Source organism: Poecilia reticulata, chromosome 3, assembly GCF_904066995.2.
Source record: "Poecilia reticulata chromosome 3, P_reticulata-male-v2, whole genome shotgun sequence".
NCBI lineage: Eukaryota > Metazoa > Chordata > Actinopteri > Cyprinodontiformes > Poeciliidae > Poecilia > Poecilia reticulata.
In genome coordinates, this window is record NC_088832.1 from 28,750,515 (window position 1) to 28,758,597 (window position 8,083).

Consider the following 8,083-nt stretch of genomic DNA (forward strand, 5'->3'; position numbering starts at 1 on the left):
TGCTGAGACAGCAGAGTGCCTGTGCTGCTTTAAGTTGACTAAAGCAAATCAAGCATTGAAAATAGGGCAATTTGTGAGCAAAAAGCCAACAGTGCTTCTTCACAGCAGCATATTCCATAGGGGTAACAAGCCGCATTGTTATTTATTTAGCGGAGCGTATTGCAATTACGTGAGCTGTGTTATTATTGTTTTTTTTTTTTGTTTTGTTTTGTTTTTGGAAAATTGCAAAGTTTGCTTTTTAGAATAAAACAATAACAGAATACTTGCTCTTTGTTTCCCTTATTTATTTTTTTCCTTTTAACTTTTTTTTTTTATTATTCATCAAGAAATCTAATTACTTTTTCAGCAGCTGTAATGATGTTTCTCTAAAACAGCCACAAGGTGCCAGCAGTTAGCTGCTCTCTGTCTAGTGTGAGCCCATCCAGCCCTGTGGGTTTTAATAAAATGTGTCATTTGGACCCTAGATAACAAAATTAGATTTAGGTTGACACATACATTTGTTAAATGAGAATTAGTGTCTCATTGTCTGGTGTTTTCCTAATACGTAGAAATTAGGGATGTTCCTTATGAAGCCAGATGCATTTGGGTAAAAGAAATAAATGCATCTCTGGTGAATTCTAACTCTTGAGCAATCGGTGAGAAAATATTACATTTTTAGCAGAATAATTCAATCAAATGTACGTACAGAAAGCAAAGCAAAATCATAGCAATGATTTTTCAGCTCAATATTTTACTGGTGTGAGAATATAAGTCTAAAATATCCCTTCATCCACGACATGGCAGCTGGATGTCCAGGCCCAACAGTGGAGCTGGATACCAGCCCAGTGGGTTCCACTTCAAAACACTCTAACCTACTTGAAATTTTATAGGGACCAATTATTCTGACATACCGGTACATATTTTTTAACTGTGGAAGGAAGTTGGGATACTTAAAGAAAACTCATGGATTCATGGGGGAAACTTGCAAACTAAAAAGAAAAGCCCAGCTGAGATTAATATGAGAAACTGTGTGTTTTTTTGTCCTGCTTGTAACCTTGGAGGAGGCTTCTCCTGGGATTTTAGGGGTGCCCTGTGTTTCCCTCTCAGGTTTCTCCAATGATTTTACAACACGGAGCCTCTGGCTTCACTTCTGTGCACATTTTGCATGCACACTCATACAGAAATGTGTCAAAGAGTCTGATTTTATTTCTACAGAACTTTTCATACAGTAAAACACAAAGAGCTTTGCAGATGTGAGAACAACAAATGATAACGACCATCGACAAATAATTATTTTTACAATTTTACAGCTGAAAAGAATAAATAAAGAAAATATAATAAATGAAACATCAGAGATGCACTGGAGCATAAAAACTGATTGTTAACACAAACATTTAAAAGCCTAAAACAAAAAAGCATTATATTTTATTTATGTTGAACTCTAATGTAATTATAATAATTTGGTAAAAATGCATCCTGCTTAAAATAACAAGCCAATGATACATTTGATCAAAACAAATAAAATTAGTTAAGACAAATAGATATTTAAGAAATAGGCTAAAAAAAAATTTTTTTTCTTTCTTCTGCATGTACCAGGAGAATCTCAGATGTTGAGTATATTAAATATTTCCTGTTTGTCTGGCTGTGGGTGCAGTTGAGTCATTAAGCTCTGTGTGTCACTTTAGTTGTATTATTTTTATTCTTGAAACATTACAAAAATGTCAATTTTGCTTTAAAATGACAGTGTTATCCGTCCCTTCAGAATGATATTACGTGTTTCTATGGGGTTCATTTTCCTAAATAAACGTCTGTACGACCCATCATTTATGCTCATTGTGTAAAAAGAAGAATTTATCGACAAATGTATTTGCTTTCTCAACTTGGGTACACAATTACACGTTTTAAACATATTTTGTCTTTATTATTTTCAAACAACCATTTTTATGGTAGTTTCTTTTTTTATAAAGCAAAGCACTCAAATGTTTCTCAGTCATGAAGCCACTTGAACCAACTCTGATTTCTGTAGGTGGTTGTGAGCATCACGTTAATATGCATGCCAATATTAATGGAAACACAAAAATGTATGTACGGCATAAAGGAGGCTGAAATGAAGTGTGGAGAGACGATCTCCTCATTAAATGCTCCCTGTTAGACTAACTGTGATTACCAGCTGTGATTTCCTCGTTCAATTTGTTTTAACCTTTTCAGACGTACAGAGGCTCATTTCATTTTGATCAAAATTGATGAGATGCCATGGAATCAATTAAACTGCCTTTTGTCGCCACATTTACAACAGTTTGGATTCTTCCCCACCCACAGTGCTTGCTCTCCTCTCTGTCCCCCGCACCGCTCCATCCTGCCGCTTTTCCTTTGGCTGTATATTGCTGTATCCATTTCAGCCCTGCCTAGAGGGTGATCCTGTCGCACTAGATTGTGGGAGATATGTGTTCGTAATTTGATTTGGTCTCCTCAGGACCCGAATGAATGAGCAGCTTGTGTTTGTGAACACAAACACACAACCATATGGGGACTCAGGCCCCCTATATGGTTGGGAGGATCACTGTGTCAGGCTGGAGGAAAAGGTCAGAACCAACAGGCCTCATCATTAAACTGATGCGGCACAACTTGGTGCATCAATTTCACCAAAAGCTTGTTGTCTACTTCAAGTAAAATAAGGTCAAGAACTAACCATTTTCTATTTCATGTAGAACTGACAAGCCAGTGCAATGGGAAATGTCTGCATGTACAGCTCTTTTGTTGTTGTAATTTTAATGCTTTACACAATTTTACAGATACAGTTTGTGTCCTGCAGCTTTTAGATGTGTTACTGGTCCAACACTCCTAAAAGTTGAAGACATTGGTCCTCGAGGCCTGGATTTGAGGACCCCTGACTTAAACTATTCCATTTTATGTTTACAGGTTTTGACCCTCTCAAACGTGAACCTCAGCGTTTGAGGTCTTTTGTCACCTCTAACATGTTTTCTACGATTGTTCTGTATGTCATTCCGTTCATTCGTTTTCTAACAACACAAGTCAAACAGTTACCTTTACAAGTAACAAGTAACAGCATGATGCAACCACCGCTGTATTTTACGATGTGGTTGATGTACAGTGTTAGCTTTTTGCCACAAATAACATTTTCCATGTTGGCCAAAGAGTTTAACTTTAATTTAATTAACTTTAACTTCTCATTTGATGTGGTTGCTGTAATGGCTTATAGCAAACTGTAAGTCGAACTTCCTTTTAAAAATGGCTTCACTCTTGATAGTTCTTTATAAAGGTTGGGGTTTTGGAGTCAACATCTAGTTCCTTTTGTATCCACAGATTCTTCCGCCTGAATTATGGATCAATGCATCTTTTCTAGAGTTTCATTAAACTTTCTGGTTGCTTCTGTCATTATTGCACACCTTATCTGGCCTGTTAGGTTCGGTGCACAACACTTTCTTAGGTCGTTTGCAGCTGTGCCATACTTTTTGCATTTTTTAGTGATCATCAGTACTTAGTGAGATGTCCTAATAAAATACATTGAGGTTTGAGGTTCTAAGATGACAAAATGTGACAAAATAATACCTTAACAAGACACTATATTTCTAGTGTGTGCATAATTACCCAGAAGCACAAAACTGTCATAAACAGATTTATTTTAGTGGCTAAGTCAATATAAGTGTTAATATTTTAAGAATGTTGCATAAGAGCATAAATTCAAAGTAAGTTGTGCCTTGTGCTTCTATATAATGGACTTTCCCGCCTATAACAACAGGATAGCTGGGTGTGTATACACACTCCTTTGACCTTGCCTTTATCCTGCTTGACGAACGTGGATGCAGGGATTCAAAAGGTCAGCACACTGTGCCGACACTGTCTACAGGTTAGAGAAGTCCAAAAATGTTCCTGGCTGCAACTTCAGAGCAAGGTATGTTATTGTAAATACTGGAAGTGACATGCTGAATGATTAAAACAGTAAAACTGTGCTCCCTCACATATGTAAACTACATTTTAAAACCTATATAATGGATCAAGTTGCAAGTTTTGACTTTCACCTAAATTGTTCCTGTAACTCAGCACTGCCTGGGATATACTATTATGTATGTTTTTGTACAGCAATGTGTGAAAAACAAAAGCACTTGACAAAGAATTGATGCATTTTCAAGTTAAAAAACTGCTGAAAATTGATCGTCCAGCTGCTCTGTTAGAGGAACACGTGTACTTTTGATTGATGTCTGTTGAGTAGACATTTGTGCTGACTTAATAAGCATTCATCTCCACACCTCACACATCTGACTCCTGCAGGCCTGAGCCTGGCAGCCGGTCGGCTTCAGCTCCTCGGGGAGTTCCTCCAAACCTCATTGTTAGGTTTCCTTGCTGCACCAGATGACACCTTGTTGATTTTCTCTCTCCCATTATTGTCTCAGGAAAGTGATTGTTCCTAATTTCCCATGCGATGGTTTATAGAAACAGTGAAGGTCCTGAAGAGGGCAAGGCTGGAGATACTGTACAAAAAATGGGATGTCCGACAGCAATATCAGCACCACTGTCCACAGTGGGGGTTTGTTTTCTTGCTCAGTGTTTTGGGTGTTTCACATCTCAGCATTTGATTCTTTTCCAGATGGTCTCTTTGGGCCCTGGGCAAAGACTTTTCCTGTGTAATTTTCAAGGATGGGTCAGCCTGAGGTTGATAAAAAAAAAAGAAAAAACTATTTGTCTTGTACTTGCCAAATCAAGTGTAGAATGGTTTATAGTTTTTAAACAAACTTTAAACAAACTCAAGTTCAACTCTTTGCACTTTGTGGGGCAAGGAAAAAACATGTTCAGTGAATGTGCCTGCTGTTTGTCCCAGTACTTCTGAGAATAAAGCAAAGAATCCTGCATTTTACTGAGTTTAGCTACAATAATTTTTTGAATGGTTGAAAAAAGAACTTTATGAGCTGAAGGTTTGAAAACTAATTTCTTGATGTTTAAACACATTTTTTCTTGCAAACTGACAGGTTTTCTGTTTGGGTCCTTTGATTACGCTTTGCTCTTGTGCTTAGCTTGAATTTTGTGTGCACTATGTTATTTTATATATTAATGTAATAAAAAATATATAAATGTAAAAGTCCCTTGATACAAATCCAAACAACAGTGACTTTATTGGACAGTCACTGAATTTGTCTCTGTTTTATTTCCTCTTCTGTGCTAGACCTGAGGTGAAGCTCGCATTACTTTACCATTAAATATTGCCGTTTTACCCAGATTCCCCAGATGTGCTGTCTAGTGCCCAGATAAATATATCTGTCACCAGACAAATGACTCTGACTTTTCTCTCTAAATGTATAAAGCATTCAGGGGAAAAGGCCTGACATTTCTGGAATACTGAAAAATCTCTTATGCTAAAAACTCATGGAAAAGTGTTTCTTTAGTAAGACCTGTGATTTATACCAAGGAATTTGAATAGGATGCACAGCTAGCTCAAAGGCATTTAATTCTAATAGTTTAACCCAAATGTCTTATGGGAATCTCCTTGTGCCCAATAACAAAAATACTGCATATTTATAACACTGTTATAGGGCATTGTCAAACTCTAATTTTTAATAAAGCTGTGTCCATCTCAAATCCAAAGCTTTGTCATCACTAGTGTCCTGACCTGGTTCAGCGCATGTCTTACAAAAAATAGTTTTCACCTTAATAAGTTCATCTTCTCCCTGGCAACTCACATGGTGTTCTTCAAGGTTGTGTGCTTGATTCTCACCTTTTCTTCTATTAGTTAATCTTTTTTTTTTTGGCCATTTACCACCACAGACATCACTTCCACTGATATTCCTACAACTTAAAGTTGTGCAGTTAAAATGATCCTGAACTCTGCCAGAGGCAGATTTTAAAATATCTTCATTCATTCATAAAGTTTGTTTCTGATAAGCAATTAAAGGAACATTTTACAACATGATGCAACAATTCACAAAATAGTATATTAAAAACTGGATGCAAAAAAAAAAAATTATACCCTTTCAGTAACTTATGAGAAAATATTTAGCATTGCAGAAATATACTTGTAATTTCTGACTTTTGCACATGTTCTCATTGCTACTTTGACAATGCATATGAAAAAGCAAACAATGATACGTCTTTGAGGTTGGAAGAAGTTTTGCCACTCCCTAACCTTAAGATTCCTTCAAAGATTCTCTATCAGATTTAAGAGAATACTCTGAGCTTCTCCAAAATATTGATCTTACTTTTAGTCAGAAGAAACATGTTGGCAATATTAAAATATTTTGTTAAATCTAAATCTACCATGGTTGTTAACCATTTTGAGCTTACTATACATCTCTACCATATCCACCTCCTCCACAACACTCTCCATTTTCACAAAATTCCTCACAGAAATAAAACCATGGACGCATCTCTACTCTCTTTTGCTCAACAACTAATATTTGGACCTAAAGTTCTCATTGTATCTCCTGCCTCCCACTGAACCAGTTCTTCTGGAAGACATCTTCAACAGGCCCATGACTTTCATGAAACACATCAGCAAATATCTCTAAACTTATCTTCAACCATCTGAAAATATTGCTAGCCTCTGCCCTTGTCTTCCCTTTGCTGCCACTGGAACTTTAATCCACATTTTCCCTACTGCAATCTTTTTACAGCTTATCTTTTGTTGCTTATTAATTATACTTTAGAACATCTAACTCAGGTAGACTTCTTCTCGCTCTCTCTTACAGTAAAGATTGCGCGATCCTTTCTGTTAGAAACCTTCACTGACATTCCATCGCTCAACACATTCAATTTAAACTGCATAACCTGGCTCCTCCTTTCTTACAAAACTTCTTCACCGCTATATTTTATCACACTGCCTGCGGTCAACACTAGTCTCCTACAATTGCCACAGAAGACGAATCTCAAACCCTGGGGAAGTGAGTCCTTGTGTAGCTTTTTCCATTCCTCTTGAAACGCCTTTCCACAAACAATCAGACACTGCTCGTATTTAATCATTTTTTCTTTTGAGTATTTTGGACCATAACATATCTGTGTGCATCTAAGATGGGATTTCTGCAAATCACTACAACACTAACATGTGTTAATAATGAGGCACATCAATAAAGACAAAAGGAATCTTTGAATGTGACCCTAAGCAAATGCTCAGGTTAAATCCTTGTAGGGTTGTCGTGTGGCTTTGTCATCTTTCATTAAAATCTCATTTGGAGGTCAACATGTCAAAGCTCAGACCTTCACAGAAACAAAGAAACATCTTCCCAAGAACTATTTATAAGCAACTCAAGGGGTGAAACATCATCAAGGTAAAAGGTGAATAAAGCCATGATTTTCTTTTGTGCAGAGCTCCCATTTGATGTAGCAAGAAAAAGGTAAAGAGTCATGGGTCCAGCTCCTACCTGCAGGGTCAGTTCTCTGTGTGTCATTTGTAATAAAAATGTGAACTGTGCAGTGTTTGTCAAGATGTTACTGTTTAAATGTGAAGAGTCAACTTGTTGAATAAAAAAAAACATTAACACAAGTTTTTGTTAGTGTGAGGAAGTTGTAATGTTTAATTTGAGGTAAATGGAAAGAAACGCAAATTCAAGAGAAAGCATCAGTAACACCGTTGTCATCCCTTTTTGCCTGGTCCTGTGCTTTGACCGCGCTGTGGTTGTTCAGTCTCCACAAACAAAACGCCAAAAAACCCCAGCCCTATTAGGGCTTTATAAAACAAGCACTGGAAAGCAAACAGGACATTCATTGACTTTAATGGGATGAACTGATCAACCATATCTAATAGAAATCATTGCCCCTGGCCAAAGCTGCTGTGGGATTAAATTACACGTGGGACACAAAGCTTTTACTGCTTCTTAGAAAACAGTAATTCAATATGTCTAGAGAAGAGAAGAAACAGATAAGTCCAAATGAAAACATTAAAAAAGTTTTCCTGCATGTTAAATTCAAGTGCTTATTGGAACCGTAGGATAAGGTGAAGTTAAATTGCACAACAAAAATGTCTAAAATCACACATAGACAGAAATACATCATCTTACATGTTTGCTCTAATGTAAAACTCCAAAAAGTCTTTGAAGTTTTTATTCATATTTTTTTCCCACTTGAAAACAAAGTAAAGATAGTCTCACATGCTTCTTTT